Source organism: Corvus brachyrhynchos, unplaced genomic scaffold (assembly GCF_000691975.1).
Source record: "Corvus brachyrhynchos isolate BGI_N302 unplaced genomic scaffold, ASM69197v1 scaffold152, whole genome shotgun sequence".
NCBI classification, from domain to species: Eukaryota; Metazoa; Chordata; class Aves; order Passeriformes; family Corvidae; genus Corvus; species Corvus brachyrhynchos.
The window spans coordinates 99,627-126,684 of record NW_008237447.1 but is presented as its reverse complement, the minus strand read 5'-3'; the positions used below and the strand labels follow the sequence as shown (position 1 = coordinate 126,684).

Genomic DNA, 27,058 nt, shown 5'->3' with positions numbered 1-27,058 from the left:
AATCATCTTTCTTCCTCACCTGCACTTTTTTTTCTCTGAACTGATACATTACATTTTTAAAAGATTGGGGTTTTTTGGTTTTAATTGAATCAATGCGAGTCATATCTTAGAGATATTTCTTCCCATCTTAACCAGTTTATACAAAGGTAATAGAAGTAGTTCTTACTGTGGATAAAAACTCAAATATGTTGTCATAGTAGCTGCATTCCCACTTTCAGCACAGAGTATAAACCATGGGAATCTGGATTTCTTAAGAAACCTTCAGTATTCAAATGAACTCAACGCTGAGCCTGACAGATGCAGCAGGAACAAGGACGTGCTGATTTTATCACTGAGTGCTCTCACCGAGGAGCCTCAGCTGCAAAATACCACACTGATCATTGATTTGTGGTGTTTTTCTCAGTGGAACCTACACCTGGGAAGAAAGGTCTGCACAAACGTTGGAGCGTGGTGAGTCTGGGTCTGAATGGTGTACAAAAAAATCCTTCAAAATGCAGAGCTGGATCTGGTCCTAGATTTAGGAAAAAATATGAGACTCCTCATTTTCTCCACCTTTAAATGAAGAGTGTTGCTTAGTCACTCAAGGTCAATCCTCTATGGTTCATGATGCATTTCCCTCTCCACCAGCTTCACCAGTCTTGATTTTCTGGGGGGGATGTCCCAAATTTTTGATGCTCCAGCACATCCCGGTGTGCACAGACAACCAGCTTGTGCTGTGGTGGTGGGTGTTGGTGCTGAACTGCTTCTCAGTGCCTGCCTCAATGCTCTGTGCCTCCAGCTATGCCTGAAATGGACAATCAGCTCCATCTATTTCAGTAAAGAGCCATTAGGAAACCCTGAATAAATACTTATTAGAAGCATTGTGTATGTAAATGTGTCTAACAGTCTTCCTAGTAATGAGCCATGCCTAAATGCCTCCTGATGAACAGACTGCTGATCCACGAGTCAGACTGAATGCTTCCAGTTCTGCTTCCAATATTGGTGTAAATCAGAGAGAAAATCAGATTTTGCAAAGTTTGCAGTACCCAAGTATTAAAGACTCTGCCAGTTGGGAGTTTTTTACAGCATATTCAACCTGTCTCCCAACACTGATATCAAAATACAGAAGCAGGAAACAGGATTAATTTGTGCTGTCCAGACAGACAACCAAGGAACCAAAAGCCTGAGTGCTTTTGGTCAAGATCATTCTGGAAACCAGCAGCAGAGCTGAAAACTGATATATCCAGTGCTTGATACAAATAGCTCAGCTCCAGCCCCAGCCACCAGTCCCTCCATCCAAATGGATATGTCGCCAGAGACATTCTCTGGTTAATATGATCCCCAGAAGAAAAGGCAGGCGCTGAGAGGGCTTTTGATACAGGCTGGGGTATATTGCAAATGGTTCCAAATATGGAGAGGAAAATGAGCAAAAGCAAGGGCAGGACAATGAAGTCTTTATGGAGTGGAAATGATTCTGTTGAGACACAGCAGCTCTTAAGAATTCAAGTTTCATAACTGGTGCTAAAAATGTAAGGCAGTGTGGGATTGTAATGCTGTGTAAGGGACTGAGGGCAAACTTTAATCTTTTGTGTGTGCCCCACATACAAAAAAATAGGGTGAGTAGTGCCTTGAAGACATATTTGGATCTGTTGTTTCTGCAGCAAGCAATGTCACCTGATGATAACTCAAATGGACACTTTCACCTTACAAAAAAGTCATCCCCAGCACTTTATACCAAATTAAAAATCCAGTACTTTACATCACTCTCTCTAAATATTTCATAGAATGGAAGGAGCTGCCACAGAAGAATTTTTTTTTTTTTTAAATACTGTTTTGTAATTTCCATGACAAGGTCCAATATGGCTGTTATATTCTGAGGGTGGGGAGAAGCAAAGCAAAACAAGAGGCAAAAAAAGGCGAGTCTTGGCAGTCAGCTAATTGTGTTTCTATACAGAGAAAAGAGATTGCCTGTGACACTGCTCCCAGGAGCACCAGCATGGCTTAAAAGCATTCTCCTGTTGAGTGGAAGTTTGTGTGCCTGTTTGATTGAGTGGAAGGAGTGCAGGGGAAAAATGAGAACACAAATCCATGTTTTGGCTGCCACAAGGTCAATACGGTAATAGGTCGGCAGAAACATCAAAACACAATCAAGAGCTGACTTCAGGGCTGTGAGTGAGCAAAATTTGTTGGGCAAGAAGCCAAGGGAAAGGAGAAGGTCTTCTGTTGCTCTTAGAGCTTATCAAGAGGTGTTAAAGGAGCAAACTGAAATCTCTTTCTGTTGAAACTGAGATCTGTGCTCAAATTTGTATGTGGAGTTTCATTACTCGTGGCATAGCACAGCTGCCATGTTCTCTCCCCTGAGCTGAGTAAACTTTGGAGCTGAGTAAGTTGATGGTGTGTGTGCAAATAGTGCACATCCAGTTTGTTCCACGCTGCAAAAATGTTTGTGTAGAGTGTTTGGGGTGGGTGCAATACTCAGGAATATTAAAGCCAAGAGTCATTGCAAGTAAATGGTTAAAACTTTATATACAACTCTTGCAAATGTTGCTTTGCTCTAGAAATGCAACAGTCATGAGCACCTGGGAACTTCAAGTCTATTTTTTAGTACTTTCCTTTTTTGAAAGACAGGGAAATAGTCTCCAGAGAGAAGGAACTGTAAAACTTTATATAAGCAGCTTAAAACGTGCGAAAGGACACACATGTAAAGTTCCATGTGTGTGCACCTTCCAGTACTGAAAACAAGGAGCCATTTTTCAAAAGGAGTTTGTGATAGCCCTTTAGTGTAAGATTCAAAATCATATTTCATGTTCCAGTATCTGCCTTTACACTCACTATCAGTAGTGTGATAAGTTTAAAGTGACAACACTCTGATAAAATTTAACACAGAAAGAGCAAATCACTTTCTCAAGCAATGGAAGTTTTAAAGTACGAGTAATTTCTTGCTCTTCTTATCACACTTCTGACTGGCCTGGGGGGCAGGAATCTGTTGGACAAAGTAGTAAAAAAAGTAGAAATATAAAGAGAAATTATGCAATTTCTGTGGCAGATTGATTTACATGACAGTGATAGATTTCTTGAAGCCTCATGAAGATTTGATCTTGTGTGGAAGGCAAACCATTAAAAAGACATTATGGAATCATCATGTAGATATACAAATTTGTTGCATATTCCTTTATATGTTTGCTGTGTAACAGAAACAGAGATCAAAAGCTCTTGGCCTTGCAAAATCTGTCCTTTAGTGTGGTAACAATTCTGATTCCCATCATTATCTCAGTGGACATCATTTCCAAGACAGGAGTTTTTCTTCACTTAACCAGCTGGCAAAGTGAGCATCCTTCCCTTTGTGACAGTGACCACTTTCAAATTTCCCAAATGACTTTATTGATAAGCAGTTCACATGCAAGGATTTTTATGACCTTGATTTTTTGCTTTACTGAACATCTTGATATGCAGCAAGGTTTGGTACGAGAGCTCCTCTGCTGTCCCTGCTTTCAAGACTGGAATTCACACAGCAGGAAAAAGTGTGGTGGTCTGGAAAGTATCTAAAGACTATTTGTGGGTGCTTGGGGGAAAATGCAGATCTAAAATAGGTCTTTTAGAGACCTGCAATATTATAGAATCACAGAATGGCTGAGGTTGGAAGGGACCTCTGCAGATCATCTTGTCCAACACCCCTCCCCCAGGGTCACTGCTGCCTCATGGCAGCTTGGTGTGCACCAGGACCCCAAATTTTCTTCTGCAGAACTGTTTGGTGGCCTCTGTTTGTGCTGGGGTTTATTCTTCCTGAGATCCAGGATGTGTGGGGTGTCAGTGGGGCTGTGGGCTTGGCCTCTGTGAGAACCCCTGCCTTGTCCATAGGTCTGGGCATATGTGAAAAGAGGCGATATTCAAAGCCATAAGTAGGATTCCAGCTGCAAAACACCTGTTCAAAACCCACAGATTAAATAATTGGAAACCTGCTTTGAAAATATGTCCCCAAAACATAGAAAATGCCTTTACGATGAAATACACCCCACAAGTGAAATGATATTGTAAATTAGCTACTAACCAGTCCAAATGTTTCTAAACTTCACAGTAATGACCCTTTGGGATGTTTTTATCTCAGTAACAGAGATAACCTGCTGAAAGTACTTGCCAAGCCTGATGGGGCAGGATAAACCTGCCTGCAAAGCTTTTAAGGTGCTGTAATGAAAAGGCTTTCACCTTCCTGTCTGATAAGTTTGAAACACTGAGTACATGTCAGAAAAACTGAAGCTGAGGCAATACAGTCTTTTCAGCTGTGTTTTCCTTCTTATCACAGTCTTCCCACCTGGGGGACAATGAGGAAGAATGCAAAATTCCTTGGCTCGTAGTACAACCAACAAAGGGATTTTTGCTTCCTCTGCTTCTGCACATGCAATGTAAGCTGTATTGACAGCAGTAACACAATAACTTTTGCTTCTATGCCTTTCAAATGAATGAAAGCAGATGAAAGCAGTTGGTACCATCATTACTTGCACCCTTTGCATAAACTGTTACAGACCTTCAGAAGCACGACCCTTGCTGTGAACCTTGCTGAGTGCAGAGGCTGCATGGACTGGAATCTACAAGTCAAAGTGAAGGATTTTTATATTCCTGAGGAAAGGGGTCTATTCTTCAGATGAGACTGCTCTCAAAAGGCCATAAAGTACATGGACATGGGTTATGTTAATCAGTCAGCACAACAGACACACACTGGGTGGTTTGTTCTTGGCAGTTCTAACACTTGCATTCAAGAAAGGGCTGTTTTCTGCAGCAGAAATGAGTCAAAACCCTTCAGAACATTAGGATTCATCCTCTGGTTTGACACAAACCTGGGTTGGGTTTTTTTAACCAGAATGTCAATATGTTTCAAACTAAAGGAGGAGAGATTTAAATTAGATATTAGAAAGAAATTCTGGTGAGGGCCTGGCACAGGTTGCCCAGAGAAGCTGTTGATGCCCCATCCCTGGAAATGTCCAAGGCCAGATTGGATGGTGCTTGGAGCACCCTGGGCTCGTGGAATTTGTTTCTGTCCATGGCAGGAGCATTGGAATGAGATGGTTTTTAAGGTCCCTTCCAACCCAAGTCCTCCTCTGATACCGTGATTCATTAATATCAATTTGCAGAATACAAGTCACTGGGAATAAGAGAAGAATGCTCAAGGCAGGCCTGTTTTGGCACTCTTCTAATGTGCTGCTGCCCAAATACAAGAAAGAGGATTGAAAAGACATAATTTGTCCCATATTTCCATTTAAGTATCTCCTGTAATTGCTATATTTAATGTGTACTCTGGAAATACTTTCTGACATGCAGTCTTTTTACTTTTTTTTTTAACTCTTTTTTACTTTCTAAGTAATGGATCTTTAATGACTTGTGACATGTACTTTACTTTGCTCATTATCAGCCTGACATGTGGCCTTTGTTTTCTCTCGAAGCCTGTGGGTGGCCATGCACTCACCTGTGAGCTTTGTTACTGGCCATGGAAGACTGATTTTATTGAAAAGTAAATGACTAACCCAGAATGGCTTTAATATAATTGGAAAAAAACCTGTTTCTCTAAAGCCAGCCATGCAGTGCTCTAAAGCCAAGAAAACGTCTCTCATTGACATCCCTGGGCTTTGGCTTGGGACCCCTGCCAATGTTTTATTTAAATGGGATTTTAACAGTTTCATATATTCAACTCCAACCAAATCTAGAGTTCAACGAGAGTAAATGCTCTAGAGCTGAATTGTAATGTGCCCTGCTAGTAAAAATATTCATTTGATTACAGTGGCTGGTTGCCACTGTATTTATTTTCAAAGTACGAGCTGGTGCTGCACTTTTCTGAAATCCAAGACTGGAAATTAGGCACAAGTGTCATATGTACAAATAAAAACTATCAGAGATCTAAGAGGTCTGGAGTGCACAGGAGGGGGAAAAGGAAAAGACAGAAGGAACACCTGCAGCAAGCCCTAGAAAAGGAAGAAACAAGCAACACATTAAAAAGCTTCATGCACTTGGTGAGAGGTATCTCACAAAGGATAAAGATTCTCAATTCTTGGGGCAGCTTAAAGAAAATCTAATTATCTCAGTTCAGCCCAGTATTTCAGGCCTCAGAAAACAAAGCCCTTTTTATTACTATAATGTAAAAATAATATCTTGCCCTTGGTGTTGGTAAATTGTTTCTTTCTTTTCTGAAAATCAAGAATACAGTTTTATCAAGTCTGCAGTGGAGAATCGCATTATATATTTCAAAAGGTTTAAATTCATCATATATTTATTAAAAGGAAACCAACTGAGGATGTTGAGATGTTTAGGGCATTTTGTATTCATTTTTATTTTATAGGTAGTTTGCTGCTACAAAAACCACTGAAGTAATGTGGCAGGAGTTAATATTGAGCTTTCCTCTTCCTCTGCAAAGCCCATGCAGGTCAAAACTCTTCTTCCACCTTTCTGTGTTATGACAAAGCTGGGTTATTCTCCTTGAAAATACAGTTTTTAACATTAGTCAGTGTTATGAACTGTGTCTAGTCTTCAGCTAAAAACAACCCCTAAAGACTTTCTTCACCTCTAGGTTAACCCATTTTGAAGTAAAACTGCCAGAATCAAGTCTCAGCAGCTTCCAAATGAAGTGCCATAACCCCAGCAGCGTGGTGACATGTATGTGGAGTTCACAGGCTGGGCAGAAATTCAACTGTGTGGCTCAATCCTGCCAGGAGGTTTGAAACCTTAAAGATAAAATGGGAAGGAGGGTTGCTGAAGAAAAAAAATAATTATCTAGGAATAACTGCTTGACATGATGGCCATTTTCATCAACGTTCATAACTTTCATTAACGTTATTGAACAAGAATTATGGATCTTATTTTCAAGCTTCTATCTCCTTATAGACAATTCATTTCATTCCTTATTTCCAATACATTATTAATTCTATCTTGCATCCTATTTCATTCTCTTTTATCTCTTTTGGATGCCCAGTTACTCTCAATTAAATATTAATAATCATCCTTTTAATTTACCCTGTAATTTGGAAACAGAGGAACGCCGCCATGGCTCTTGTCTTTCTCAAGGAAGATATTTCTGAGCAGTGCTGGAGGATTGCACGTGGGAATGCATCCATCTCAGGGAATATCAGGCCCGGGCTGACAGCGTACGGATTGTCCTGCCACTCTTATCTGCTGGAGCTGTATGGAAGTGTCAGAAGAGAGGAAAGGCTGCCCTGCACGTGCTGTTCATCCAGGGGGGCTGCTCTGGTGGGAATGAGCATCTGGGAGAAAGCAGAGAGATCATCTGCTCAGACACAGCAAATGGATTTTGCTGTTGGAAACGTGTCTTCCCCTTCCTGGGGTTTTTCCGAGGTCTCTGTACCAGGGAACGAGCATCAGGCAGGCCATGAACGCAGGCAAGCTCTGCCTGTCATTGTCTGCACATCAGGAATCTCTGCGGCGTGTGAAGCTGAGCATTCAAAATCCCTTTCATGGCAGTGTGTGGAAAAATTCACAGCACCAGAGGTTTATGTCCAAAAAGGAGACAGAGGAGTCCTGGAACTTTATTTGGATAAAGGGAGAGGCCATGGGGCATTTCCCATGGAGTCTCTCAAATTGTTGGGGGGTCCAGCCTCCTTTTCATCCTAATTTCCCAGCTGCATCTCCCTCTACCTTTCCCTGTTGGCTGAGGTGCTTGGAAGGCACAGAATTCCCAAACTGCCTGCTCTATTCCCCCCTCTAACCTGCACCCCCTTTCTATTTTCTCTCTTATAACAAAACACTATTCATAATTCTATAAGCCTTTTTTCTTTTTCTCTAAGTTCAGGAATTTAACACAGCTTTGGCTGAGCACCACTCCATGTCAAATAGTTTCTAGAACTGATGGCTTCTTCTGCTACTTCCCTAACTATAAGTCCCTGGTCTTACTTGCAAGCAGATCCTTGGTTTGTTTATAAAGACACATTCATCTTACTCCTTTCACCAGGACTGCGCTGCTCCAGCAGTGCTACCGGAAGCTTTAAGTGCAGGTGAGCCACTCTTTACAGAGGACGGAAACAGCACGGGGGTCACTGCTCTGCTTCAGGATTTTTAGGGTGGAGTTCGCGGTGTTTAAGGCCATTGAAGACATTCTACACTGACTTTGATGATTTCAAACAGAGCCCACAGCTCGTCAGCACATCCTCAGGCTGCGATGGATGTGTGCAGTCAAGGATATTGTCACCTTATCAATAGGATGACGAGGGACACTAAACATGAGAACATGTCAGTCTGAATGGACTTGAAAATATCTTGTTTCAGGACAAGCTGTAAAGTGATTATTCATTTCAGATAGACGTAGCTGCAGATTTATTCTTGTCTTCTTTTTCCTAAAAATGATCAATAATAAGATTTTTCTAAGCTGCCCCAAGATTGAGAATCTTTATCCTTTGTGAGATATCTCTCACTGAGTCCATAAAGCTCTTTAATGTGTACTAAATCAGGATTGTCATAGACCTCACTCTGATTTGCAAATTAAAAACAAATAAAAAATGATACCCTTCCATGTTCTTTGCCTAATATATTTCAGTATTTCCCCCTTTAATTAAAAAATGCTTTATTCAAATGGAAGTTCTGTACTTATAACTGGCGAATGTGATGTTGTATGATGACCATGCAGAGAAAATGCTTTTTGTTAAGAATTAATTTTTTTTCTACCATCTGCCACTTAGAGTTGTCTTTAAAGAATGATGAGCAACATTTAGAAGATAAGGATTCTTTCCTATTACATTCACGCCTAGACAGCCATGCCTTTTAGTTCTGGACACAGATCCCCAGTGCTGTGTGATAATAAATTAATCACCTGTTTCAGAAAGGACTTAAAAGACTTCAGTGAGTTTTCTTTAAATGAATCCTGCCAATGTAAAACTTATCTATTTTTTTTTTCTTTACCTACAGCAGTTCTTGAGGTGCTAAAGGACAAGAAGAGGTCAGAATCTGGAAGAATTCGAAGACGAAATTTGTTGAAATTTCTAAATATTTAGCCAAGGTTATAGTTACTGATGTAATCGAGGATGGATCATTTGCTTTTGAGGTAACTGGTTCAAATCCAATCCACGGTGCTCAGTTGCAGGTACAGAGGTGTGGATGTGTGTGTGTGTCCCAGGAAGTCGAATTATTCACCTAAAATTCAACCTGGACAGAGATCTGGGGCCACAAGCTAATACTGTCTAAACTATTGATAATCCTATAATCAAATAGGTCACTGATTTGCTTTATTTTTATCCTTAGTGAGATTTAATCAATATTGCTGATATAATTAAGGCATAAGTAATTTTCCTTTAAGTGTAGTCATAAAAACTGTTTCCAGCTCAATCTCTGTTGAAATGTCTTATTTCTTTCCTGCTTTTATTTTACTTCAAGGGGTTTTAGTTGCTAGCTTGGATTAGAGAGAGGAAGAGTTAATTAAAAAAAAAAACCCAACAAAAAACTCCCCAGAAAAGCAGAAAATCAAACTCTTTCAAGAAAATGATTTTTTGAGAAAAATAATTACTCCAGTTTCTGTGGTGAATATCTCAACTTTTGGCTGATTCTTTTACCTGAACTCACTTCTAATGAGAAACTGGGATTAGCCATTCCCTAACCTCAACCAGAACAAGCAAGCCTGAAGTTTCTACTTAAAGTAGGTAATCTCTGATTTATTAGGGAACATGGACTGATAAATTTTGAGAGGGCATTTCCAACATTACTTGTTCAGTAGCTCTGGGTGATTTATAAAATCACTTTATTTTGTGAGTTTAGAAAACTCATATTCCAACTGTGGATTTTTTTTCCTTTTTCACTTTCCTGCTACAGATATGCTGAAATAAAAATGTGTCCACAGCTAAATTAAATGTGTTTAGTTTCAAGGGAGGGGCCTGATGGTTTCTTCATTGCAGAAGCAAGATGATTAACAGATTGGAATTTTGAAACATTCTCTTCATCTCAAGCTTAAAGAGATATTAACATAAAAAAAAAAAGTAATAAAAAGCTATCTAAATGGGAATCAATTGCCAACATTTCATTATTTCAAATATTTTCTATTCAGAAACTGACTCCCAGCACTGTCATAATATTTAAGGGCTGTGGAAAATGGAGTGTTGTGTTGGCAATGTTTGAAAATTGCATGAAAGAGAAGACTGAGGAGGATTTCCAAAACCTCCACAAAACATGATAGTTTAACAATCAGTATATGAGATATCTATATCTATCTATATCATATTCCAATGCTACCATGATACAGAGTGCACTTCTGGTCATGTCTGGTCATACTAGTATTAATTTTCCATTAAAAAAAATAAAAAGACATATAATCAAGCCACCAAGAAAAGAGGAAAAAAACAAAGGACGTACAGGAAATGTAATTTTACTTTCATTTTATAATAATAATAGATATGCAAACAAAATTAAATTGAGAGCATTAATTTAAATTTCTCAAAAGGAATTATTCTTTTACATGAAAAACAATTAGCTTGCAACAATCTGTCAGAAGCTATGATGGAAGTTGAGACAATAACCTAGTCCCTGTGGACTAAGATTTTAACATTTCACAAGTGAATTAGGTGGGTATTTTTGTACTGTGGAAATGAAGGCAGAAGAATTACCCAAAATGGAAAAAAAAAATCTTGAAATAGTGTTTCTTGTATTTGAAGACATATCTCAGGCCTTTATTTTAGACATGGCTCTAGATGGAGTCAAGGCTTTATGAAAAGGTTTTGATTTACTTCAAGTTAAGTTGTAAATACCAGTGTTATGTTCAGTGTCATAAGCCAGGAGATGTCATCTTTTAGATGCTGTTTTATCCATTCAAGTATCCACCTGAATCTTGAGACAATTCTGACATGACAGGTGCAGCAGTTTTTGGGCTATTTTTAAGGAGCTTGCGAAGGCCTAATATCTTTAAACTGACAAATATCATGCAAGGCCTTTGCTCTGGACCAATTATCTTTAGCTGAAATGGTAATTAGGCCTGGTTTGCCTTTCCAAATAGTTCTTGGGAGTACCATCAAGCAATGTTTGAACACCTCAGAAGGAAAACATTGCTTTCCACAGCTGAGGAGGAAGAAAATGTAAAATGGCTGAAACATTACTGCAGATAAGGAAATAAATCCAGCTTCTGAGAAAACCAGAGAGACCAAAGTTGTTTGCAAATTGTTCCATATAAAATATACTTATTTTGGTGCTGAATTAGGTGTTGACTGACCTGCACTAAGCCTGTTTTTACTGCAGGTGCCATCCATGCCAGAAGTGCCTGCAGAGGGCAGTGGGGGGAGCTCTGCTAGGACTGAGGTGCCTTGGCTGGATACAGCAGGTGCAGAACAGAGTCTCTCTCACAAAAAAAGCAACCTGCTGCAGCTCCTCTTGCTTCAGAGCAACATTTCATCTCTCTGGAAATCATATTCCATCGGGTTAAGGAAATACCATGCTGGGATTGTCAGCAACATTCCTCACTGCTGTTAAGATACCAATTTAGCACCACATTTGCTCTGAAGAGACAGCAAATAATGAGTGTAAGCTGGAAAAAACCCCAACCATGTGAGTTCCTAGGCAGACACCTTCTTTGTATGGCCCCTACAGCAGTGTCCATTTGTTTTTAAGTGACTCTCAGCTCCTGTGTCCCACTGTGTGAGATGAAATACAGCCAGGGAGCAATCTCTCCTCTCCTCTTACCTCAGGGCAAAGTGGCTGGACTGAGGCTCAGGAGGGAAATGAACCAAGCAGCACATTCTGCTGTACTTGTGTGGATAAAATAGTATGGAAACTGAGGGCACAGTCCAAAATTCCCTATAGATAATCCTGGAAAATCTCATATGCTCATTGCTTCCCAAGGTGGACCAACTGTGGTAGCACTTCTGCTTTCTCATCCTAAAAGAGTGAGCAGAAAGTCCTCAAGGGATGGATGCAGGGAATGGCTTTAGCTTTTTTTAGGGAGAAAAAAAAATGCACAAACTCCTCATGTTCCTGTGGCTGCTTTGGGTTCATTTGGAGATAAGACAGAAACCCCCTCACCTCCCTAAACCCAGCAACGGGGCTTGGTGCAGACAGAAAAGCCACGCTGACCACTGCTACTACAGCAAAAATGTAAAGAAGGGGAAGTGGTTTATGAACAATTTGATGTGCATGAGGTGTTTTGAAGCCCAGGAAAAGGTTAAGAAAGATATTACATAAAAATAAGCTCAAAAATTTTTTTATCATGACAATTTAGCACTGGCTTTGGTCACCACCTCTCTGGAGCTGAACAAAATGGAACAACTCTATCCCTTTCTGCATCCTAAGGGCATGATAGGACAGGGCTTGTTGTTTGTAGAATAATGGTCAAAACAACTTTGCATAACCAGCTGCAGTTAAAAATTATCTGCAATATTTGCATCAAGCACTTACATGGAATGTTTTTAGCTTATACTTTGATTGTAGTTTAGGCTGAATTTCAACAGAAGTTTTTAAAGCAGAATTGAACCAACATTACATCATCTGAAGCTAAAAAGGAGTTTTACATAGCAGAAAAATGAAAGAGGTGCTTTGGATTCATATATCACCCACAGAGTTGTTTTGTTTTTTCCTTAAAAACGTGTAAAAAGATAATTCAGCAAATTTCAGTCACATCCATAATTTGTCTTGCATCACGGAATTTCCAACAAATTCAATGGTATGTGAAATATGATAACAGAAAGGCAACCAAACACTTATTGTTGTTCAGTCTAAGGCTCGGGATAGTTTAAATTCTCTCATTTAAATTTACTAAAGTTACAACTGCATTGTTTTTCAGGATATTGTTGGGGGGGTTTTGCCTAGTTCATGTATCATATTGGAATTGAGGTAATCTCCTTCTTATTTTGAATTCTGTAATTCCATTCGTTCCACAATTAAACGAGTCACTGTGTGGTAATCTGGTGATTCTGACACTATCATCCCAACAAAGCTGTATGAAATAAAGTGGGGTTATCTGTGTGCTAATCCTGCAAAATCAAAATGGAAAATGTACAATAAATGTATAGGTCATAAAAAACCAGGAATATTTAGAGTTTCCTGGGCTACTTCCACAGTTGTATAGATTGTGTAGATTGTATAGATTATTTGAAGGGGAGCTGTAGCAGTGCACTCTGCTGACTCTTGGAAAATCCAGCAAATATTTTACAGAAGGCATCAATTGCTCATCTTTGTGTGTAATGCTGAACTTTTACAAAATGTGTTATTATTAAGGATTAACTACAGCATTACCTTTTAATAGGATCGTAAATCTTTAATTACAGTTCAATATGGTACCGACTAAAATTGCTTTTGGAATGAAATGTTTTTGTTAAATGGCAAAAATACGAAATTTCCTTCAGAAGTAAAGAAATCACAACTTCTTAGGGAAAGGTTAAGGCATGCAAAATTCCCACTGACTTCAAAATTTGCTGGTGTCTGCCCACTGACTAACACAGAATTTACCCAGTCTGCCACTACTATTTTTAATACTTTTAATGTCATTAAAGTGTCAGGTCCCTCTGTGATTCTTATATTTATATATTTTTTGAACTCACAGTAGTGTCAGCTCTAGTTTTGTAAGAGATCTCATCCCAGGGAAGGGCCTTGGCAGGACATTTTTTCCTGCAGTCAAAGATCGAGGCAGGGGAGAAACAACAGATTGGTGAAGAGACAGTTTCCTTCAGGAAACGAGAAGGTCCACTGAAATTTTATTGAAAATACAGCTGGAATTTCTTGCCAGTTGAGACATGAATGTCCATGGCTATCATTGCGGCTGCAGTTTCAGCTCCAGCTCGGTTTCTCTGCAGTGAGCTTTCCAAACATTTTTCTCCTCAGGCTCTGGGGCTCAAATGCTGTAGTGAAGGGAAAGTTCTTCAGCCATGCAAACCTTCAAATTATTGACTGAATGGATACTTCAGGCATGTCCCAAATGGATAATTTCTCTGACAAAAGTTTTAATTCTTGTTGTGTTCAGTTCAGAATGCAGACATGGGACAAACATCATGGTTCCTCCAGAGAGTCCATAATGCATTTAAATCCTTTCCTGTTTGTTTAGTCTTCAATATATTTTGTTTTCCAAACAGCCACTGACTTTTATGTGGGAGCATTCTCTGGACCATACCCTTGGATCACACTCATGAGTGGGAAGGCCATGCATCCTACCCACTCCTAAACTTGCATTCATGAAATGAAAGAGGAAATCTGTGCCAAAGACAGGGAGTTGCATGAGGAAAATGTGTCCTGAAGAGATGTGTAAAGAGGTAATGCTCCAGCTGCAAGGAAAGGGGAAAAGGGGACTCTGCTTTCACAGCAGATATTTTCCAGCCCACTGATGTCAAACCCAGTGTATCCTTATTAGAGTGCACAAGGTGGGGAATTCTTTCACACTCACAGATAAACTGGGCAAGGCAAAATTGTGTGTGTGTGTTTGGTGAAGCTGCATCACAGCAGCTGCTGGTTTAAGCAGCTCTTTCCGCTCCGTGTAAGGATAAAAGATCATTGGCAAGTGAGGTTGGTGTTGGTCCCAAGGCTGTTCCACAGGCTTTCAGTTAAAAGCTAAAATTAAAGAGATTTTGCAAGTGAAACCGAATTTGCCTTCTTTGTATGCAAATGGGCCTCACTGTAAATCAGGTGTGTCTTTGTTCACATCACAAAGATGTACACATCTGATTAATGCACATCTGTACCATTCTTCTTACCTCTCTCCTGAGCCCCTCTTGACTGCTGTTACTGTCCCTATGTCTTTTTTTTTTTTTTTATTTGTTTTTTAACTGTCTCTGCTTTCCTCTCAGATCTGGGAGCACCAACACAGCATTTCCAAGGTAAGGTTGCAAAGTGTTTGTGCAGGCAAAACAGCAGTGTCACAAGGTTGGGGAGGAGGATGAAATAAAGATTGCCTAAAACCTCTTAATCTAAAACAGCGAACAATACTCCACATTAATTAAAGCATTATTATTTGTTGCAGATGAAGGGAGCAGAATTTGATGACTGAATTGTGCATCATTCCCAAGAGCAGCAAATTTCGATTTTAAGGGGGTTTAATCAGATTTTTTTAAAAATCTTCAGTTTTACCCTGGGTTTTCAGTGCTTAGCTCTGCTTAACTGCAGAATCACCTTCAGTTACTGGCAGATCCAGTGTTGAACACCAGCATATGTTGGGCATACATGCAAAAAAGTTATAATCTAAAGTTATAACCTACTCGAGTTTTTTCAGTCTATCTTCACAGCCCGTTTCTTCAGGCAGTGCAACTTGTGATTTTGTTTTTTAATATACTGCTTGGAAAAGTACAGGCAGCTTACAGTGACAAAGCCCCCAACAATCAGAAAGTTTGCAATTTTCTTCTCCTAAGAGGTTGCCAGCTTATTAGAGTAAGTTTGTGAATGAATACCACAAGTAATTTGCCTAGATTTGTGTAAAACTCATGTATGAAACTTCAGATTATTACAGGCAGCTTACAGTGACAAAGCCCCCAACAATTTTTATTGTTAAAAATTATTACAATAATTGTAAAAAATTATTACAATAATTTTATTGTTGTTACCAAGCCTTCATAACAGAATAGGCAATTAATTAAATATTTTCTTAGCTTACACTATCTTCTGAAAGATTTTTTTTCTAACAAAATACTATTTTTGAAAATAACTATGTGGATAGCTTTTAGGTGCTTTTTGGGTGTAGGATTTTTGTGTGTGTATGTTAGTCTCCCTGCTGAATGTACCTTATAATGTCAGAGAGACTGAGAGTTGATTTGTTACTCCATTTCCGCCAGCTGTAATTTACCACAGGATTGTAGATGTACGTGAACTATAACATAGGGAAGGGAAAAATAGTATTTCTCATTATATTGATATTATTGGCTAGACCGGGTAAAAGACTACTGACTGAAGCTCCAGGCTTGGTGGAACACATATCGTTTTTGTTTTAATACAGCTTTTGACAGGGCTGTACTTTTTATTTTATTTCTTCATTAATGTTTTTATTCATGGAAATTAACTGTTCCCCTTGGCACAGATGGCCCCAAAGCCATTGCCCTTCACTTGTGGGCGGAGGGGTGAGTTGTTAATCTTGGTTGTCACAAAGCCTATTTTATTCCAGGCTTTTCTTCTCCCATTTTCCAGGCCATACAGCTCTTCTGTCTGCTTTTGTCTTTTTCTGCACATATCTGAGCCAGAGAGCTGATGCCCTGTGTCTTCCTAGCAAAGTCCACCTATACTTTCTCTGACATGAAATTAAACCAGGCAAAAGTCAAAATTTACGCTCTGGGAAACAGCTTCCACTGAAAAGTGCTTGTGGCTATGATCATGCTGTATTTTCTGCAGGATAGGTAATATTTTAAAAATAATACTCTCTAGAGCCTGGGACCCCATAGGAACCCCTCTATTCTGCTGGATCACTTGTGTTTCATTCTGCCTAGCCCTCCTTACCAGAGTCTCAACTTATTCCCATATTTTACCAAATTTCTGTCGTGACATCGCTGGGTACATTCCCACGTCCTTCACAGAAAATGAGCTGAGGTTTTGTATGAATGTTTTGGGCTTTACAGTTTGTTTTTTAAGGCACACTTGCTGCACAAGACTGTGCTGTTGCAGTAGGGAGACACAGCACTTCTATTTCAGATCCAGCCATGGAGAGGTTTCTTTTCCTTTAAAGCTGCTCCTTTTTGAGATCCTTGGCCACAGGAATTGTGGCAGCAATTACCTGGTTCTGGGTTTGCTGTGAGTGCTCATGCCCTGAAGGGAAAGCAGGCTCTATCGCTGCTCTTCCTGCCAGTCTCTTTCTCTCAGAGCCTTGGAAGAGAGCACAGCATCTCAGCAGAGCCATCCTAATTAGAAAGAGCCAACAAGTTGCCACTTCATTTGAACTGCCTCTTTTCAGCTGCTTGTTTGGAGGGCACAAATCCCATCAAAACAGAAAATCACTGAGTGGCATTACCATTTTTACTGGGGTAGGAAGTGGGTTTCCACTCTTTCAGCAGAAAGCAGAAAAGGGGACACAAACGTGCAAACACACAGAGACTCTTATCGGTTTCTTTAGGGAAAGTTTCGTCTTTGGGACAGTATTTCCTGACTGTTTGTCTGAGACGTGGTTTAAAGACTGTGTCCTTAATTAAAATGCAACAAATATCCAGTGCTCCAGAGCCAACACAACAGTGTAAGGGAAACGTGGCCAACCTTCGACAGAGACTCTCATTCTTTCAGCAACTGATGTAGTTGTGTTGGCAGTGGTGAGCACAGATTGAAGAAGGAGCCAAAACCATATGAAAAATACATAAAATGACAACCTGCTATCACATCTCCTCAAGTTATGATCTCATCTTGATTTCCAAGCCAAGTCAGCCTTTACCTTGTTAGTAGCACTGATAATGGACACCGATCACATTGGCAGGAAGTGGAATTTATGGACAACTAATTGGTGGTGTCATTCCCTCCACCTTCATAGCCCAAATTAGTGTTGGAACTTATCCCTGAAATTCAGTTTGGATATTTTGGGCTGCTGTAGGGTGACACAGCACCCAGATCCTGCCCCTAACACTGATTAACTTTCCCACAGCAGGTTTCACCAGAGAGTCCTATTAATCAGAGGTGCCCTGCTCAGGTTCTAAACTGGGTAATTAATTTTTCCCTGCCTGCATTACCTTTGTAGTTTCAATTACTTTACAGCTTTTTTTTCCCCTCTTTTTTTTTTCTGTTAAAACACGTTTTCCTGAAGTGGTGTGCAGTCTGTAATTGCTCTCATACATGAATCCACCTCAGATATATCTGTATTTGAACCAGAAAAATTATGTCCCTCCCAACATTTGTATAGCCCTTGCAGACACTCTAGGAAATGAAGAATATGTCTGCTTCCTTGGTGATATAACAGCAATTCAAGATATATCATCACCATACTTTGAAGTAAATATACCCACATTTTTTATGCACTTGAAAATGTATAAGTGTTGCACCTTTCATGGGCCCATTGCCCTCAGCATAAGAGCCCCAGAGACCTGCAGAAAATCCTTCATGTCCCCACCTAAATCAGTATGTGGAAGGCACTCTCTGATAAGAGAGGGTGCAGGCCCCAAATATTTTGTTTTTTCTGGGGCACAACACATCTTTTAGCTGCCACAGCTCTTAACTGTTCTTATAGCTCTTAGCCATACTCTTCACTAGGACTCCAAAAATAAATTTAACCTGTAGCTTAGTTCACCAGAGCTATCCAGAAACGTGGACATAAATTCCAAACAGTCAAATAAAACTTCATGCATTAGATGAGGACAGAGAGCAGAAAGTTTTGATTCAAGGCTGATACTGTTTAGGTTGTTGCACACAGATAATTTCCATCCCTCTGAGAAATTAAAAGGAAGAAATAATAAAAAAAAGTGTTGTTAGTAGGCCTATCACTGAGATCTGTGCCAGGGGAATATTGATTTGGCACTGCTAACCTGCAGGAAAGGCAGGGGTTCCTGCTTTTGCTGTAGCAGTAATAAGGTGAAGCTGCACTCCTCAATGATGTTCCTCTCCAAACACAATCAGTATTCAGGACCACTGTTCCCTACTGGAGAATTCCCCAGCAGGAGAAGATGGGGAATGAATTGTTCTGCCCACATGGATTTTAACACATTCACCATGGAACTATGTTGGTTCTGTGCTTTTTACCCTGTGGACACTGCGAGGGGGCTCTTGGGTTTGATGTGCTCAGGTTTGGTTTGTGAGGCTGGTTCAGGTGCTGCTGTGAGATCAGCACTGCTGGGGATCCCCAGGTGAAGTGGACACTGAATTTTCATGTAGCAGTACAGACCCTTTTAGCACAGCACCCCACACACAAAGCATCAGAGCTGCCAGCACAGGAGGGCACTGGGGCAGGTCTGCAGTGGCCTGACAACATTAAGGGGGGCCAGAGACCTTCCCTTATCTCATTAACTTCCAACACTTGGTAAGTGTAAGGAGGAGAGAGCAAAGGGAGAGATGACATATGGAAGGGGACGAAAAGAGAACAGGTAACAGAAGAGAAGCAAACACTGTGTTTGCCTTGGGACCTGGAACTGCTTTTCCTGCCTTGTAGAGCAATATATAAAATTAACTATTTTCATAATTAAAAAAATAATATACTGGCACTTCTCCAGCAAAATGAATTTTCATATTTGGAATGGCATTCAAATTCCAGCTTTTTTTCAGCACAGATGCAACACAAAATTTGGGTCCAGTGTGAGTCCTTGAGGGTCTATGTTTTTAGGTCAGCAGCAGTGATTCAAGTGTAGTATTGTGGTTTGAGTGTGCAATGCTGGGTTCTTCCTCTGTCCCATCCTCCCATCTCCTGGTAGAGTTAAGTAGGAAAAGACTTTGAGGCCACATGCTGAGGACAGCTCTTCCAGGCACTCTGAAGGCTCAGCAGTGCAGGTAGCAGGACCTAAGAATTTCTAGTTTAGGGCATAATTGCAGCATGTAAGAGCTACTCCACGATCCTCATTCCTGAGGACAGGAATCATGAAGTGTGGATGCAGAAATGCTGAATATTTCTCTATACAGGACTTTCTTCAGTTCTGAAAGATCACCAGACATCACCCCAGCTGGGAGTGCAAAATGGCCAGTCACTACAAGTGCTTTTCATACTCAGTTTTCCCACTATACAAAAATCTAATTTTCCTTAATGTCATGCTGCTAGTGTATTATCATCCACTTCTGTGCCCTTTCTGCTGCTGAAATGGTGAGAAAAGCATGCGGGAGCAGGGAATTGAGTGTGAGTCGAGGGCCAGTGTCTTAATCATTACAGTAATCTACTTTTCTGCTTTCCAGCAAAAATGAAGAGCAAGAAAATTGAAAGAGACATCGTGGCTTTTTCATTGATTTTGAAACATTTTCTGCTTTTTCACGCTGTAGACTTTATTCTAAACATTTGTTAATGTCACGGCTGCAGAAAGGCTCTGCTGAATCCCCATTTCTCTTCCTTTTTCTTGCAGATTAACACCACAGAGAGCTTCAGGAACTGCACCCAGCACTTTCCAAAGAGGTATTCCCACAGCTGTGAGGCTGGGAATGTCCCACTGCTGAAATTCTTGCTTGGCCCAGCTCAGAGTTCAGCTGCCTTTCTCACACTCTTGGTTTTTGGCTTAGGTTCAACCTTAGTTTGCAAAGAGCTGTGACTAGAATGTCCTGTCACAGCACCCTCCCAACCTGCCCCACATTTTCCTTTCCTTGGGCCAGCCACATGAAATCATTTCCATGACAATAAACAGCTCACTTAAAAAAAAAATACCAACTGTGAAAATAAAACACCCCTTTATTGCCCTGGCATTTCAGTACAAACATTAAATTAATTTTTTAAATGGTAGTAAAGCACAAAACAAGAAAAAAAAAAGCTTTGATTTGGGTCTTTGGCTCCCACTAGACCCCAATACAAGCGAGTTTCACATAAAGAGTGCACTGTTAGGTTGGCCAAGCCTATAAAGGCAAAAATCAATAAAAATCCGTAGGTCAAACTAGTTATACCATATTTTGTTTATCTTACTTTACTTATTTTCACTCTCCAAGGACTTCATAAATCATTTTGGTTTTGTTCCTCACTCTGCATTTCACTCCATTTCATGAGGTAACCTTGTTTAAATCTGTATGAGTTTGTCTTTGGGAGGGGATCCTGCCAATACTGTTGTGGTTACATAATATCTTACAACTAATTTTACCAGAAAATTCTCTCAAATCACCCAGGAAATTTTTGAAAAACAATTGAACATACTTGTTTTTCGGAAATAATGCTAGGAAATTTCCTTTCTGTTAAGAGGAAGTTTAAGATGGAAATCACTGTAAATATAAAACAAATCTAACTCTGTAAATGTGTTTGTCACCTCAAGAGTTTATAATATACTATAAGAATTGCTGGTCAGATGTCTACTCATCAGCAAAATAAATACTCCTTGAAATCGTACAGGCAAGTGTAAGAAAATTATTAAAATATTAAGGGGAAAGAAAAATTTATCCTGTGGAACATATCCATGTGGTCCAACTACTACCTCCAGCCGGGAGCTAGGCTTTTCTCTGTAAAACTGTGCAAAATTGTAGTTAATCTAACAGTAAATTAATCACACACAATTTTACATACTGAAATGAAATAAACACATTTATCTTGGCTTTTTTTTTCTATTTATTTTAGGGCTATATTTGCATGGACCTTGATAAGAAGAAAATCCACGTATTCTTTCCTTCAGAATTCTTCTTCTAACTTCTAATTAATTTTGCACATCCTCTGAGATGCACTTCCACCTTCCAGAAAAGCCATTTCCTCCCAATTTGTATCAACTGCTAATTCGCTGCTCCTTCTGGAGATTCTCACTGCTGCTTCATGGATCCATTGAAAGGCTTTCCTTTGAGAAGCTGCCCCCACTGCTGTGCCAGTGATTGGTGCTGGCAAGGAGGACTTGTGGCTCTCGTGAGAGTTCACCTGGCAGTCATCAACAGCAAACCCCATGTGCTGGAGCTGGGAGCGGGACGGCCGCGGAGGGAACAGGGCGGAAAATGGAAATAGAATTGGGAAGTGGCGGGCCCAGCTGACTTCTCTGAACCCTGGGCAGGTGACACGCTTAAGGAATGGGGTTAGAAAGCTCAGTCTCCTGTCCTCCTGTGTTCTGGGCATGGTGGAACAGCAGCATTGTCTATGTGTGTGTAGGTATTGAAACAGGGAAGAGCAGAGAGTCTGTAACATGACTGGGTTCCTTAAAACTGTGTGGATCAAGAGGTACAAACAGGGGTCTTTCCAGTCACAGTTATTTTACAGAAATCCTTACATGAAAAAAGTGGTGTTTGTGCTCAAACCTGTGCTGCTTGGAGCCCAGTGCTCCATTTCACGGGAGTGGTTTTATGCCCAGTTCTCACCACTGTGCCCAGCCTGTGCTTTTCTCTGGGAGCTTGCCAGGAACACGATGGGCCTGAGCTGCTCCAGGCACAAGGGAGGTCACACTAAGGTGATATTTTATGTACTCGGGGTCAGGGGCTGATCCTACGAGGGTTCATTTTGCCTGTGTTGCATTACATGTGTGCATCTCTTCCTGCACCTTTTTAAACAATTGTCTCTTGCTTCTCCCTTCTTCCCCTCACAGTGTGGCATCTCTGGAATCAGCCCCTTTGCTGTGGCTCCCCAGGCTCTGGGACTGGATTTGGCAGGGTCTGTGCTGCACTACAGCAGGAAGCTGGACTCTAAACCTGTGAAATCTGTGGTAAAGCATGCCAAGGTTTTTCATCTGAGCTGATGTTAGTGTGCCACTTTGCTCTCTACATCATTTTGTATCTTTTAATTTATAGGAAATTTTGGTACCTAAAAAAAAGAGGCTCCTTTATAATCAAATGCAAATGCTCAGTTCTCTTGGCAATAGTTTTCCACTGCCTATCCCTGTGAAGACTGGTTAATTATCTGATTTAACACCAATTCCTCATGATGGCAGCTGACAGGAACACGTATGGAATACCTGAGACTAGTCCAGGGTTCTGAAATTGTCCAGCACCTCAAAACATGATCTGACTTGTTTGGTGCTGAAGAACACCTGAAGGTTATTAAAACTTGTGCAAGGTACAGTCAAGCCTTCATTTAGTGCTGTACTATATGGTTTGTAAAGTGTAACAGCTCTAAAGTTATACATTAACACCATGAATTTGTAGTGGGTTTTGCATATTACATTAATTCCAATTAATAGGGAATTAGTGCCACCCAATGTAAAAATGTAACCCAAGTGTCTCTGATACTAGAAGGGAAGGCCTTCTCATTCTTTCTCTCCCATTTGCAGTAAACATTAGGGAAATAAAAATTACCATGGATTATGGAGCTGTTAAATATTATATATTCCTGTGCTATTAAATGTCATCTATTGCCATTACATAAACCTTACCTTTGATTAGCAACAAATATTCTACTTTATTCTGAGAAACTGGCCTTTTCGTAATGCTCTAAAGGATTAATTGTGGTAATGAAATATTTCCCTGTCACAGTCTTGTGTAAACTGTAATTATTTTGGCCCCAGTTCTGCAAAGGCCTATGCAAGTCCCTAATTGCACTCAGGTGAGGAGAATTAAGTGCGTGCATAAATATTAATGTGGGTAGAAGCAAGGTCCTATGTGTAGCTTTTTCTCCTTTTACCAAACGTATAAGCCTGAATTCCAGTCTCTCTGGCTGTTTTATAGGAGGAAAATAACACTTAATAAAAATTAGTGAGGGCAAAGATAAATACAATGAAGGAATGCTCTGGCTCCCCAATAATTAATTACCTATCACTTATCTGTTTTATTCTGTTGGTTTTGAAGTAAGAGTGTACCAGCCCATGACACCTTGAAAAGAGTCAGGGTGAAGTAGAAGTAAATATTACTGGAGCTTTTGAGAATGTTTAGGTCATGATGCTATAACCACTTCCAGGTGGGCAGAAAAGCCAGTGCATTGGTTTTGTTGTATGACTGACAGTGTGTTGTAAATGAGGTGTGAGGAGAAAAGTGCCCAATCTCAGCTATTCTTTAATTATCTTTATTATCTTTATTTAATTATTCTTTAATTATCGTTAATGTCTGGCTGAACCTGAGCATGCAACTTCAAGAGAATGAGGGCCAAAACCCCCCAGCATCTCTGTTTCTAATGTGAGTTTTGTGAAATTTGTCATTTGGTTACATTAAAATTTATAATGGGATACATAATTCTTCTTAAAACCCCAAATTTATAAAAATTGCAGAATCAAATAAATCTTTAAAAATCCAACCTATAATCTGGCTTAATAAACTTGACTTTGAGCCATTCAAAAGACAGCTGTTATTTTGAGACATAAGCAATGAATATTGTGAGGGATTTTACAATAAATTTCAGCACAATCCAAATTTTTAACAAAAATACGATACTTAGGGAGAAATGCATCTGGATAGGATGTTTTGACTATTACAGTGTGAAGTGACTAGTGTAAAAAGTCCTTTAATAAATTGCATACATTTCCTTCCCCACCACAGTAATTTTAAAAATGCATTATTTTTAAGGGATAGACATAATAGAAGATTCAAAATCTAATTGTAAAAGCAATAATTTGTGTCATGCACTCATTTATTTTTTTTCACAGCTCCAATTTAACTCATTTTTTTGTTACCACAATGTAAATGACAAACATGTTTGTAGCTGCCTTTATATCAGGTTATATATTAAAAGCTCTCAGGTTTGCTGCTCATTCTGGTGCACAGAAAATGCTTTTTGGAACAAATTACACAACATGGCACTCTCTGGGTTTTCAGATAGATGTTGGGTCTAATTGTAAAGAGTTTGCCTGTTTAAGAGGGTCTTTGATTGACACAAGTGGAAAGCTGAGGTGCTGCTGCTGAGCTGAGCTGGATGGTAATGCCAAAATTATCTACCAGGGGCCAAAGGGAGACATGCTGCTCCCAAAAATTTGTCATTTCCTCTCTTTGGAACACGAGGGGAGAGCTGCAGTGCCCACCCTGCAATCCCCCTCCTTTTGATTGGATGGCCTGGATAACACAAGCTACAAACCTAGAAAAGTGGTCATAAACCCAGGGACTTAAACACCCCAAAATCTGCCCAAAACTGGTGGAGAAACTGAGGAATATGACCATCAGCTTGAATAAAGAGTAACTGGGGATTAAAAAGAAACTTTGAAAAAAATCTGGAGCCAACTTGAGAAGGAGCAACAAAGCAACGACGTGTTTGGGGCCGGGCATCTGGGGAGGGCTTTGGGGTTTGTGTGCCTTGGAGGTGGCATGGGAAGGTCTGGAGCATCTGCAAATGCTTATTAACACTTTACAAGTGTCCAGTGTTGTGCTGAATCTCTTCTACTGCTGGTATAGACCCTGAATACCCAGGTCACAGATTGCCAGTTATTTATGAGCTGTTAATAAATCGATAAAACTTCTGATCTTGATTTGATTTAAACCACCTGAACTGAGGAGATTTTCCCTGTAACCATTGTGTATTTCAGGGGGATGTTTTAGGCCTTGGTAATTTCTGCTTCCTTGTACAAGAAATTTCTTTTTCTTTCTCATAACTTTCCCTCCTTGTCATGCCCCAAATTTCTATATTTGTTAAAGATGTCATAAAATTAGCTTCTGGACTCTAGCGGAGCCAGGAAAGTTTTTTTCCCCCAGTTTTTTCCATGCCATCATTTTGCGAGTGAATTAAATACAAGGAGAAGGGATGATCAAATAGCCTTTGTACTAAGACCATTTATGGGATTATACATTTAATTTATGTATAATAAAAACCCTTATAAAACATGCCGGGTAGTGGAATGTGGAAGATAAACAAACAAACAAAAAAATCCACTCATAAAAGCACAGGAGTGCAGATTCCTGTGGGATCCTGTCCCCTTCTCTGAACACATTTAAATTCAATTAGCACACCGAGATATATTCCAGACCCTTTAGTCCAACTGTGCCTTCTAAGGTGGAAAACACAGAGCAAACCCCCCTTTCTACTGGGATCTATTTTTAACTCTCAGGGCGCATTTTAGAGATCAGCAAGAGGTACAGAAAGTCAGTGCAGCTTTGCTTGCCTGTGATCTTGTGCTGCAGCAAGGGCAGCAAACGCCTTTCTCCAAGTGAGCTGCTTTGTCTGTTTTCTGAGCCATTTCTTTGAACTGCCTCTCATTAAAGAGAAAATAGCATTTTGCTGCTTCAGATTTGCTGGGAGATTCATATTAAGCTACAAAGAAGTTCCTCTCCACGCTCCTGTGATCAAGTTGTGTACGATGAGTGGAGCTGGTCCCTGCATGCAGTAGCAGTGCAAGGCTTATTGCATCTCTCAGGTCCCAATTATGCTTTTGGAAGTGCTCCCTCCCATTATGAAGGCAAATTTGCTCACAGATGCATTGTACCCAAAATGATCCACTTCTGCTGCATGATGAGCTTTATTGAGGTTTCCCAAGCCTGCCTTTTCTTGAGATTTTTTCCAGGATTTTATGCTTTTGAAGAAATACCTGTGTAATGTGTTACAGGATGCTGAATAATCCACATTATTCCTGCTTTTTAATCAAATTTCTGCAGTTCCTCCACTTTCAAAATCCATATTTCTAGACAACCACATGCACCGTATCTTTGAAACGGAGGGAGGATTTTCATGTTGCTTATGCATCCTGTGATTTTAAGGCATGTTGCCTTTGCAGGAGAAAAAGCCAGAAGCTTTTCCTCTACACTGGGTAATGAAAAAAGTATATTTCAAGGTGACAAATGCCAATATTTCAATGCTCAAGAAAAAAAAGGAATTGTCTACTATGTCTAGAGAATTGTGCAAGCATCCTGCTTTGAAGAAATGTGATTGAGAGATGCTGGTCCGCCCTATCTACCCGGGGTTGGTGGGTCCTGGTGAAGATTTACCAACTGAGCAGTCCTCAAGAGGTATAACAGGAAGTGTATGTTCTCTGTTTGCAGTTCCTGAAGACAAGGTTGCAGTGATGAAGGGAAAATGATGACAGCATACAAAAAGAGGACCTGATGCTACTCCTTTTTTCTGACCTTTCTTCACTGCTGAATATTGTGAAATAAATGAGGTGCAGAGAATTTTTTTTTTTTTTGGTGAGTTTGGGTCTTTATCTGCACACAAATAATCAAGGTTTGCCAAATGACTGAAAGGGTCCCACTTATTTTGAAAGTTTTACAATGCTATGTATACTCTTTCTCAAATGTCCTCTTATAATAGTCCTGAAGAGTCATCTTGTATCTCCAGTCCTGAACAACATTTTTGGATGTATTTATTTGTTGGATTTATATAATTGCATAACACAGCAACAGCTGAGAAGATCTACACATTCAACCAATTTTCTCAATGTAAAAATCATGTTTGTCTATTCATTAATGGACACACCAAAATGATGGAAAGAAACACAAAATTGTATCTGAATATGAATTGCTGTTGATTTGAACTTCCTGTCTGATAAACAGAGTCTCAGCATTTGCAAGTACCTATCTGGTCACATATGATTTATTACTAACTGGGCATATAAGGCAGTTGCATTTGCATTTCACAATTCCTATGAAGAAACACGTGCTATTTCTTCACGCCACTGAAAAATACAGTAAACTTTCTTCTACTCTTGATTTTTATTTTAAAAGAGTCTGTGGGAAGGTGTTTTATGTTTTTTGACAGCAGTAAAAATTGAGTCAAATATTTGATTGCAATATGGAATTCCTG

General features: G+C 39.9%; 1 long non-coding RNA gene across 2 annotated transcripts in view; it reads left to right on the top strand.

The window, feature by feature from the left end:
* Positions 1-24,785, top strand: part of LOC108446039 — a 184,497-nt gene extending 159,712 nt beyond the window's left edge. Inside the window, exons 1-6 of one of the 2 annotated variants that reach the window (XR_001861145.1) lie at positions 224-450; positions 8,878-9,013; positions 14,718-14,747; positions 19,866-19,915; positions 21,053-21,470; positions 21,996-24,785. This is a non-coding gene — a long non-coding RNA (uncharacterized LOC108446039). Of the gene's footprint in view, positions 1-223; positions 451-8,877; positions 9,014-14,717; positions 14,748-19,865; positions 19,916-21,052; positions 21,471-21,995 lie in introns of those variants that run through there. The other variant, XR_001861144.1, reaches the window with a different exon arrangement.
* The last annotated feature ends 2,273 nt before the right edge of the window (positions 24,786-27,058 follow it).